Source organism: Myotis lucifugus, unplaced genomic scaffold (genome assembly GCF_000147115.1).
Source record: "Myotis lucifugus unplaced genomic scaffold, Myoluc2.0 scaffold_187, whole genome shotgun sequence".
In the NCBI taxonomy this organism is placed as follows: Eukaryota; Metazoa; Chordata; class Mammalia; order Chiroptera; family Vespertilionidae; genus Myotis; species Myotis lucifugus.
The window spans coordinates 1,569,388-1,581,854 of NW_005871235.1; the positions used below are offsets into that span (position 1 = coordinate 1,569,388).

Below are 12,467 nucleotides of genomic sequence, written 5' to 3' on the forward strand. Positions count from 1 at the left end.
CTTCTATCTAAAGGCCTGCTTTACATTGTGAGTTATTCTCTGTGGCTTCACCTTTCTATCTTCATTGGCAATAAGACTCTACGCGCAATGTGATCAATTTACTTCTGCTTTAAAAATATTGAAGCAAAACCTGAGAGTACTCAGTAGCAATAATAAACCAAAAAATGTCATCATGGTCTCTTATCTCAATTTTTACTAGATTTGAAAAATTGCTGGTGTCTACCCACAGTAAGCCATGGATCCCCACTGGGCTGCTTGAATTTTCCATCACATCACATTCTTTGTCATGTGCAGTTCCCAAGGACCAGTTAATGGACAGGCATCTGGCTGACCACATCGGCAACACAAAAAGAGCGAGTATTAAAATATAGATTTCTGAGCCCACTCCCCAGATAAGTCCGGGGTAGGGCCCACAAATAATCCATTTTAAGAAATACCCCTTTTAAGATTTCTATGCAGAGAGTCAAGTATAGAAATACTAGTAATGTATGTATTCCAGAGCATTGGGACATTTTAGAGCACGAAGCTCCATTTATTGTGCCAAGTTTTCTCTCTTACTGATGAAGCCCAGAATGTCAACTGATGAAAAACTATTGCCATTTCAAGGAGCTTGAGGGTACTGTGCCCAGGAAACCCCTGCTAGGAGCTGGATTGGGTTTTCTCAATTTAAATTTTCAGCTAACAGGTGGCACCCTGCGGATAGCTGCTGTCCTGAGGCTCTTTTGGATTGCAGTGAGATGATGAATTGTGACCCATCACTCAGCAGAATCTTGAGCTGAGGCTATTCGCACCTGGCTTTGGCAATGGCTAGAAGGAACACTGTGCCAGAGGAAGCTTGACACAATGGAAAATAATCTCCAAAACCTGTTTGCTACCAACATTCTGAATTCTAGAATTATCAAATAAAAGTAGATTCCATTGTACATGAGAATGTGATAAAGCTACTCAACATTGTCCTATTTAAGTTGTCCAGAAATCTAACAGGTTTTTTTTTTTACAAAGCAACAAGACAATTCAAGTATTTAAAGAGCATACTGAGTATATTAGTAGACTATTTGAATTCCTAGAAATCATGTATACACTTATTATAAATGAAAATAGACTTCATAAACTATCCCTCTTTTTTAAAAATATATTTTATTGACCTTCCACAGAGAGGAAGGGAGAAGGACAGAGAGCCAGAAACATCGATGAGAGAGAAACATTGATCAGCTGCCTCCTGCACACCCCCCACCGGGGATGTGCCCGCAACCAAGGCACATGCCCCTGACCGGAATCAAACCCGGGACCCACCAGTCCACAGGCCGACGCTCCATCCACCAAGCCAAACCAGTCAGGGCTAAACTATCTCTCTTTGAAACAACATAAAACATCCTCCTTTTGTGAATTTTCAGAAAGATGGGAAAAGAAACACTGACCTCTAAAGCAACTGTTAAATTTTAAATGTAGCCCCTAAATACAATCAGCAAACAAAATGAGAGCAGATAGTCCATACAGTGAGCATTTGCACTGTTTTTGACCATACCATAGCTACAAACTGAAGAACACAAAATGATCTTAGCTTTTCCCATCTGAAAATATGCACTGGTGGTGCTGATTATACAACAGTGTGGTTAATGGCATGGCTTGTGTAATTATTTATAAATTAGACACCAGGCTTTTAAACTCCTAATAATTAGCGCTATATAACTTTTATCTGCACATTAAGTTTACTTTATTTCCATAAGAAAGGCCCATAGAGTCATATGCAAATAGTTTATCTAATGAGAACATGGTCTCCATTCAGACTTCCACTATTTATGTTTTATGAATGTCCCAATACTGTTTAAATCCATGCATTTATTTATAATCATGTTATAACTGCATTACATATTTTAATACATTTTAATGTTCATAGAAATTCCATGGAAAGAAAGGGTAAGAACCAACAAGCTAGAAAAAAATAGATGTAACAAAAAAGCAAATATAAAAATGTATGTAAATTTCTTATAAAAGAAGAACAATTAGAACCTGCATCACAATAGAGGAACTCAGCATAGACAACCTGAATCTTATATAATTGACTCTAAGCCTGTCTGCCTTTGGCCCTGGAGAGAGATGTCATCTTACTACACTGGGCTGTTAACATGCCTCCTTTTACTCTTATTTTCAGAGAGAAGACATGTACCTTGTATTCCAAGGCTGCAACAAACCCATCCTTTGTCCCTGAGGGACACTATTTCTATTTTCCAAGACTGTTCACCACACAAACATCCCTGGAAACATGGCCTGGAAAAAGTCAGCCCAGATTTCTGCTCACGAGACATCCAGAAATCTGAGAAATTTATGGAGAATTATCTTCCAGCAATAGACTAAAAGCACTCCTGACTTAACTAATAACAGTGTGAATCATGTAAAATTTCTGTAGAACTACTGATATAAACCGACGTGTCTTTCTTAGATTGCAAAGTGGAGACCTCAATAGTGCTGCATACTTTAATATAATAGTTTCACTTTAAGGAAACTACGCTGAGGAAATAATAAAAAGTATAGGAAAATAATGACAAAAATGATTGTAGCCTCGTTTTCCAGCTGAAACAAGACTTATGTATCCAACAATAAGGTTAAATTGTATCGTGTATAAATACATAAGTATTATTCAGGCTTTGAACAGGTTTGTGTACACTTGAATGAGGTGTGTGACAGAATGTCAGCTGTCCCCTCAATATCTGTGCCATCTTTTCCCAAGCATAAGATATCCTCATAAGGAGGATATCAATAAGAAATATGAGATTAGGATACTCTGTAACATAACATAAGGTATCCTCAATGAAGTCTCTATTTCCTAGCTAGAAGGTTCCAGAGACTGAGTTCTCAGATCTCGAATACATGCAGAATAAATGTATGCTACTTTACTCTGAATGTTAAACAATAAATTGCTTGCTCAGACTCCCTGTGTTTCTTCTTCCCATAAGCAAAAACACACACATAATAGATACCGAGTTTTAACCACATGAGTTATAAAAGCACTTAAGTGATGTCAGATTCCAAAATGGATGCAAATGTGCTCCTGAATGACTTTTTAGGGATAAATCTAGTCTGCAAGTCAGAACTCCCCATGTATAGACTATATTAAGAGAGAAATAAACTTTCATCTTGTTCATATCATCTTTTGTGGTCTAATTTTTATAGTTTAACCTCCACCTTACCTCATAAAAGGTAGGAGAGTGAAAGGCAATATTCAAAATTGTATTAATGAAATAATCTAAAATAAATGTTAACAGCCAGGAGAAGGGAGAGAATGAAAAAAAAAGCAATATGTTATTAAAAGTTATACTTGCAAAATAAGATTATAAATAAATATTATTTTACCCTTGCTTTAGAAATATTCTTAAACTATGGAAAGCAGTATTTTAACATTATAAAACAATTGAATGCAAAATTAAAATTAAAGACGTTAAAATAACTAATACTTTTAAAATGTGCACTCAAAAATGATGTTTGCAAGTGGTAAAAATGCAATTAATTAACTGATTTAAAATGAGTAAGATATGTATAGAAGAATAAACTATTTGGGACACACACACAAAGGATAAATCAATTTTATTTATTTGGAAATGAATATTTTGAGCCTAAATAAGCTTATAAAAACCCAAAATAAGAAAAGGACAAAAATGATCAATTTAATCTTAAAATTGAGATAAGTTTTAAGAATGGAAAATTATATTGTGGGGTTAGGGTACTCTGTACATATCAAAATATTTTGGGAGGAATTATAGAAGAATAATAGAAAGATTGTAGACACACTGTGGGACACACTAAAAGTTGTACAGAGTTGAGAAAAAGGGAAGTTGTTAAGAAAATCTGTGACCATATGAGTGATAATTGAGAAATTTATGAGCTTGGAGACCAGTATATGTTTTTTTCAAGTCAGAGATCATTTGGGTTTGGAACTATTGTAATGGCTATGGGGGTTGAATGGTGAGTGACGTCATATTTCAGTAACTTAGAATCCTGTATGTCTATATCTCATTTTGGAACACAAATTCAATGTCCTAGGCCATAGTTGGCAAACTGCGCTTGAGAGCCACATGCGGCTCTTTGGCCCTTTGAGTGTGACTCTTCCTACACTAATAAAAGACAAACATGCAAATTGACCGTACCGTTGCTACACCTTAAGCTACGCCCACCAGCCAATCAGAGCGACTATATGCAAATTAGCCCAACCAAGATGGCGGCCGGCAGCCACGGAGCTGGAGCAAGCAGGAGGCTTGCTTGCTCCAGTGATGGAGGAAGCCAAGCTTCCCCGCCTGCCACGGCCGGCTCTGAGCTCCACTCAAAGCAACAACGTTTCAATTATAGAAGGTAAATAAACCCCAGATACCTGCTTTCAGCCAGCCGTGGCCACGGAGCTGGAGTGAGCAGGAGTGGGTTGCCCTTGGCGATGGAGGAAGCCAAGCTTCCCTCCTGCCCACCCTGGCCTGCTCTGAGCTCCTCTCAAGGCTACAAAGTTTCAATTATAGAAGGTAAATAAATCCCAAAATAAAAAGAAAAAAAGGAGAGGCTGGGAGCTTCCATTGCCATGGGGGCTTGGCCAGCCTGAAAACGGCCCTCAGCCCCTCACCCAGACTGGCCAGGAACCCCAGTGGGTACCCCCACCCTAAAGGGGGTGTGACCAGCCTGAAAACAGCCATCAGCCCCTCACCAAGGCTGGCCAAACCTCCATAAGGTGAGGGTCCCCTCTGTGGGGGGCTTGACCAGCCTGCAAACAGCCATCAGCCTTTCACCCAGGCCGGCCAGGCACCCCAGTGGGGACCCCCTCCCTGAATGGGGTGTGACCAGCCTGTAAACACCGATCAGCCCCTCACCCAGGCTGGCCAGGCACCCCAGTGGGACCCCCACCCTGATCCAGGACACCCTTCAGGGCAAACCAGCTGGCCCCCACCCATGCACCAGGCCTCTATCCTACATAATAAAAGGGTAATATTCAAACTGATCCTAACAGCAGAACAACTGGGAATGACTGGTCACTATGACACACACTGACCACCAGGGGGCAGATGCTCAATGCAGGAGTTGCCCCCTGGTGGTCAGTGCACTCCCACAGGGGGAGCTCTGCTCAGCCACAAGCCAGGCTGATGGCTGCCAGTATAGCGGGGATGGTGGGAGCCCCTCCTGCCCCCTCAGCAGCGCTAAGGATGTCCGACTGCAGCTTAGGCCTGCTCCCTGCTGGCAAGTGGACATCCCCCAAGGGCTGCCGGGCTGCCAGAGGGATGTCTGACTGCCAGCTTTGGCCCGATCCCCCAGGGAGCGGGCCTAAGCCAGCAGGTGGACATCCTCCGAGGGGTCCCAGACTGCAAGAGGGCATAGGCCAGGCTGAGGGACCCTCCTAAGTGCACAAATTTTTGTGCACCGGGCCTCTAGTTAAGTTAATAACAATGTACCTACCTATATAGTTTAAGTTTAAAAAATTTGGCTCTCAAAAGAAATTTCAATTGTTGTACTGTTGATATCTGGCTCTGTTGACTAATGAGTTTGCCTACCACTGGTAGGGAAATGGCAGAGAAAACCTGGTATTTCTACTGTAGGTGGAATGCCTTAGGTTATCTTGTTTACAATGGCTGGAAGAGGAAAATAAACCACATAACTTTATTTTTACCTTTCATTTAGTCAGATACTTTCCCTTATTATCCTCAACTAAATTGGGAACATTTTAAACAGATTCATTTCATAGAATTTGGGGTTTTAGTATGAATGTCGCTGTGTTCTTTTTTTTTTTTTTTCATTCTGCCTCTCATTTAATATTGTTTGCCTAAAATCTGTTTTTAATGAAGATAGAAGACCTGTTGTTGAAATGCTATTATTCCAGACATGATTATGAAGATAGTCATGTTTCAGTGGATTGGGCATAGATATACACATAGGAATTTCAACATAAAAGTTTTATGCAAAACAATTCCAAGATTTATAAATAGCATATTGATTTACATTAAAGTGGCAAATCCCACTTTTTTAAAATCCAGAATCAGAGTCCATCTGTTTAATTTGGCATTTTTGTGCTGTCATTTTTTGTATTTTGTTTGATATGTTTAATTGGGAATTTAAGTACTAACCATTTATTGTAATTTTATTTGATATAAACAGTTCTTTTGGATGCTTGCCCCAAAACAGCTTTGTAAATGCAAATTGTCCTATATTTCTTAGTTACTCTAAAATTAGTTTTAACTATTTGGAAATTGTGGGGCAGCAATACAACTTCATGAATTTAACACTTTTATAATACATAGTCTATAGCAAATGCATTTTTATTCTTTTTTTACATGTGAATTTAATGGTAATGTTAACTCACATGGCAGAAATAAATATGTAGATATATATATTCTAAATCAGTGGTTTTCTTTTCTTTTCCTTTCCTTTTTTTTTTTAAGTACTTGGACATTTTAATGAACTCCCCTCCACGTAGCTTCAAGCTACCAGGACACAGCCCCCACCAACACCCTTAATCTCCTCGGCTCTTCTGCTGAAGAACTTGGCCTTCACAATGACAGGCTGCTTTGGGAGCTTTCCCTTCCCCAGAACTTTGTAGTAGCGATTGCACCACATCAGTGATGGGAGCAACTCCAGTCTTGCTTTTGGCCCGTGTCTGCTCACTGACCAGGGTCCACAGTTTATCAAAGTTGACTGTTAGACAGAAGCTCTGGTTCCTCTTCAAGTGGTAACGCCTCATTCCAACTTTCCCAAAGTAACCTGGGTGATATTTGTCGAAGTTGATCCTGTGATGATGCAGGCCGCCAGCATTCCCGCGGCCCCCCTGGTGCTTCCTGTGCTTGCCGATGCAGCCGTGGCCGTGGCTCACATGGCCCCGAAGTTTCCAGGTCTTCCTCAGTCTGGATGGCATGTCGGTGGCCGAGTTGCAAGAGCTAAATCAGTGGTTCTCAACCTTGGCTGCACGTTAGAATCACCTGGGAATCTTTTTAAAATCCTGATTTCTGGGCCTCATCCTCCGGAAATTCTGTTTCTTTGTTATGGGGTGGGGCCACAACATTAGTTACAAAGAAACAGAATTTCCGGAGGATGAGGCACAGAAATCAGGATTTTAAAAAGATTCCCAGGTGATTCTAACGTGAAGCTAAAGTTGAGAACCACTGTTCTAAATGATTTGTTCATTAACAAAAGAATTATAAAATAGCCCTGGCTGGGTGGCTCAATTGGTTGGTGTATCATCCTATACAAAGGTTGTGTGTTCAATTCCCATTCAGGACATATACCCAGATTGTGAGTTTGATTCCCAGTCAGGGCACATATGGGAGGAAACCAATCAATGTTTCTCTCTGGCATCGCTGTTTCTCTCTCTCTCCCTTGCTCTCTCATTCAAATTAATAAAAACATATCCTTGGATGAAGATTTAAAAAATTAGAAATTAAAACATCTGCATTTCCTTTCAATATGGCCTTCTTAAATTATAAGTCAAATATGTGCTGTATATTGAAAATTTTGTACCTATGTTACTAAAAAATATTGACCACTGAAGTATTTTTCATAAATAACTTAGTCATAAAGGAGATATATAAATTAGACACATGTATTTCTTATATTTATTTACTTAATTCTGCAAGAGTATTTACTTCTTAAGGAGCTTATTTAAATTTTCCATGTTAATTATATTTTATCAATTCATATTTGCATTTCTAAAACTTGTATTTCTTATATATCATTATTTGGAAAATATGGTTATTACTATATATTCCTCATATATATTTTTTTCTTATCAGTCCCCAGAACTATGTGAAAATAAATCTCTACTGTTTAAGCCACCCCAACTGTGGCATCTTGTTATGGTAGTCTGAGCAAACTAATGTACCTAGTGACATGAATAGTATGCATATTTAGGTCCTTTTGAAAACTTTATCTTTGCTTTAATGGTTCAACCATAAAATAATACACCCAATTATTAATAGTAGTAACAACATAATATTAAGGAAAAAATAACCTATAATAATAAAAGCATAATATGCAAATTAGACTGGTCATTCTTCCGGACATCCTTCCGGATGACCTTCTGTATGAAGCCGGGGCTGCGAGGAAAACCCAGGTCCTGGAGGGAAGCCTGTGTCCCGGGTGGCAGAGGGAAGCCAGTGCCGGCAGCCGGGGGAAGGAAGGCCTACTCTTGCACGAATTTCATGCATCGGGCCTCTAGTTATCTTTATGAAAAGAGTAAGGGTATGCATTACTATATAGGCTGTCCCCCCAAAAAAGGTATACACACTTTTTTCTGATAGCTCAATTGCTGTTTCTTTCTTTTCAGATTTAAACCATTGGAATGAATAATTATTCAAGTGTGTATACATTTTGGGGGGGCATCCTGCATTAACTGATGTCTTCATTTGGCTTTCTTTTTATGTTTTTATGATTTTTTAAAATGTTCTTATTTTATTGTTTAAAGTATTACAAATAATAGTACATATGTCTCCTTTTTTCCCCCATTGACCTCCCCCCAGCCTTATATTACAGTCTAAACAACATTTTGACAGACCACATATATGACAGTGGTCCCATAAGATTATAATGGAGCTGAAAAATTCCTATCACCTAGTGATATCATAACTGTTGTAACAATGTAACACAACATGCTACTTGTGTTTGTGAGGATGCTGGTCTAAACAAACCTGTGCTCTCAGTTGTATAAAAGTACTCTGTAGTGTATTTTTTTACCTTTTCTATGTTTAGGTATGTTAGATACACAAACACCATTGTTTTTACAAACGCCTACAGCAATCAGTAAAACCCATAGGCTGTGCAGGTCTGTAGCCCAGGAGCAACAGGCTATACTGTATAGCCTAGGCGTGTAGAGTTAAGCCATCTAGGATTGTGTTAGTGCGCTCTGATGTTTATACAATGACAAAATCGCCCAAGAATGCACTTCTCAGAACATGTCCCTATCCTTAAGCTATACAGGACTTTACTAGGTGTTTTGCTGCTGCTCTGATAAGTATTAATCAATAATCTACTTTATATGACCATTCACAGAAAAATATATCAGTCCCCCTTATCTCTGGATTTATTTTCTGTAGTTTCAGTTACCAGCAGTCAACTGCAGTCTGAAAATATTAAACGGGAAATTCCAGAAACAATTCCTAAGCTTTAAATGTCATGCTGTTCTGAGTAGCACGATGAAATCACATCGGACAGGAATCTTCCCTTGTCTCCTGTATCCACCTTGTACATGCTGCCCACCCGTTAGTCACTCAGCAGCCCTCTCGGTTATCAGATAGGCTGTCAAGGTATTGCAGTGATTGTAAAGTGCTCCTTTTAGTGAAGAGGTAAAAGTTCTCAACTTACCAGGAAAAATGCTGAGTTTGCTAAGCTCTATGGTAAGAATGGTTTTTTTTTTTTAGCCATGGAATTGTGAAGAAGGAAAAAGAAATATGTGCTAATTTTTCTGTTGCACTTCAAACTGTAAAAGTTTTGGCCAGACTGTGTAGTAAAATGGAATAGGCGATAAATATGTGACTGGAAGACATGAACAGAAAACTTCCTCTTTTCAAATTTGTACATGCCATATTTTATCAACTTTCTGAGGGAAGTCTCCTAGTTTATATAAATATTTTAAAATATTGGTATCTTTTAGGCAGTAAATTTTAGGTGATTATGTTAGTATAAAGAGTTTATGGTTTTTTTCTGTTTATACTATTAATCTAATGTTTCATATTATAAGATATGAGTTAATAAAGATAGGAAGAGTCCTTAAATATTAAGCGTTGGTTAATGTTTCTGGATTATAAATTTTAGTGCAGTGACGATAACATTTCCTGTCTAGTCTTACCCTGTGAAGAACTATAAAATAAACTATATTTATTTTCTTTCTGTGTGGATTACATGGTCTCTTTTTATTAGCATTTGAAACATAACACTTTAAAATTGACTTTGAATAAATGAATTGGCTCAAGACAGGGATTTCTATTTAATTAATGTCTTTTCAGGGCTTCCCTAATGTTTACTTGAGGTATTATTTTAGATGGCTATTAGAAAATTGTCATGCATTTTTAAAAATTCTTGACATGGTTTTATCACGCAAAGAAATGTGGTAAGCAGATGTCTGTACTTCCAGAAATGTGCCATATTTTCTATCTACTTAAAATTGTGCGAATAGAGTAAATAAAAAAATTCCAAAGGCAAGGGAAGTAAATTGCTTGTATAGTCCATTCAGAACTGACAGTACACAGTTAATAGTTAATCTCTGGGTTTTGGTAATTAGGAGATATTGTTGATTGTAACAATTTTTGCCATGTCCATCACTCTGTCCAATAGGAAGATATTTTCAAATCAGAACTTATTTGGGGAACTACTTAACCAAATATAACACATGCAGTGCAGGATCCAATTTAGTAGAATGTGAAATAATGAAAAATATAGTACTCAGGGTATTTCATATTGCTTCAGCATTAAATAAAGGAACCATTCTTTTTTGTGCCAATTGGATACTTTTCTATAGCATCTAGTAAGCAGCAAATCTCCTCAGGAACAACATTATCATCAATTCATTTTTCGCACAATTCATTTTATCATCAATTCAAAATAATTCTTGGGATAAGCAGAATTCTCAGAAGGCTCCCAAGATTCTCCTGTCTAAGCTTACACGTCTTTGTATAATCTCCTTCCATTGAGAGACAAAAGAAGCTATAAATACGATGACATTCCACCATTATTAAATAGAAATAACTTTTTTATATAATTAAGGTCCCTAACCATTTGCCTTGAGTTAAAGAGTTATTATCCTGAATGAATGGATTTGACAATATCAAGTGAGCAATTACAAGAGAATGTTCTGCAGGTCTTGAAGAAATAAGCTGACATGTGAGAAACCCTATGGAAGAGGGTCATGTGTAAGAACCTGAGAGCAGCCTCCAAAAGCTGAGAGGAGTTCCTAGCTGGAAGCTAGCAAGATAATGGGGACTTTGTCCTACAACTATAAGAGACTGAGTTTTTCCGAGCAGCAGTGAGCTTCGAAGGCGACCCTGCGCCTCAGATAAGATTGTATCCCTAGCTGATACCTTGAATGCAGTTGTGAGACCCCAAAGAAAGGAGCCAGCTAACCTTTGCCCAGACACCTGAATTATGGAAATTGTGGTATCACACATGTTTCGTTGTTGAAGCTGCTAACATTGTAGCAACTGGTTACAAAGAACTAGAAAAGCAAGCTGCCATGTAGTGAGCCACCATATAGAGAAGGCCATGCACAAGGAGTGGAGGTGGCCTTCAGCCAACAGCCAGCAAAGAACTGATGCCCTTAGTTCAGCAGCCTGCAAGGCACTAATTGCTGCCAATAACTTTAGGGACTTTAGATGTGGATCCTTATCAAACTGAGCTTCAAATGAGCTCATGGTCCCAGACAACATCATGATTCCAGTGAGACCCCCAAAACAGAGGACTCCGGTGACTTACACCTGGAGTCCTTACCCACAGAAACTGTGAGATAATAGATGTATGGGTTTTAAAACCACTAAATGTGTGGTAATATTATGTACCATAGATAACAAATACAATTTCCATCTTCAAATATCATATGAAGTTGTTTGCTAAATATTTTAGCTGAGTACTTATTTTTAACTCTATCTACACTGTTGACCAGAAAAAAATAGCTAATTTGATATCATTATCCTAGAGAAGAATCCTTTTCTTGTAAAAGCTATGCTTGATGCTACCATGTTTATATCAACAGCATCATTTTTGATTACTAATATCAGCTTTCTGTATTCATGTATATAACTCATACTGTAAAATGACAAGGGTGGTCATCAGTGAAATTTCTATGTAAAATCCAATAAACAAATCGAGAGGCATATCTCTAGATTTTTTTAAAGCACCATGTAGTCATACAAAAAAGTTTTTTTAGTGCTAGTGACATGACCTGCTATATTCTCTAGCTTTTCTTTTTTTTCCCCTCCAATATATATATATATATATACTAGAGGCCCGGTGCACGAATTTGTGCACCAGTGGGGTCCCTCAGCCTGGCCTGCGGGATCAGGCCAATACCGGCTCTCCGACATCTCCTGAGGGGTCCTGGATTTTGAGAGGGTGCAGGCCAGGACAAGGGACCCCACCAGTGCACAATTAGGGCCACGGGAGGGCTCCAGAGTGTGTCTGGCCTGTCTCACTCAGTCCTGATTTTTTTTTTTTTAACCTTTGAAACATTTTATTCTTCATATTCGGGTCAGGGTACAATTCCTAGACCATGTCTGTGAAGTCGTGATGCTGTCACTGAGCTAGAGATGAAGGCTGCAGGCTGGCTGAGAAATTAAAATGCGGTGGCCTCTTACTCTGAGACACACAGCGCCCCCTCACGAAGTGCTGCTCCACTGTCTTCCCGGTTCAGCCAGAGGGAAACCAAAATGTGTCCTATTCACCTATGAAATCACTTTGTATAATCTATTTCTAAACACAACACATGGGGAAGGAGAGGAAGAAAGTAACAATATATGAACACA

General features: G+C 38.7%; 1 protein-coding gene and 1 pseudogene across 1 annotated transcript in view; both read right to left on the minus strand.

Moving 5' to 3' along the window:
• EYS (eyes shut homolog (Drosophila)) overlaps positions 1 to 12,467 on the minus strand; it is a 1,189,235-nt gene that overhangs the window by 988,981 nt on the left and 187,787 nt on the right.
• On the minus strand, positions 6,417 to 6,877 carry LOC102441028 (annotated as a pseudogene).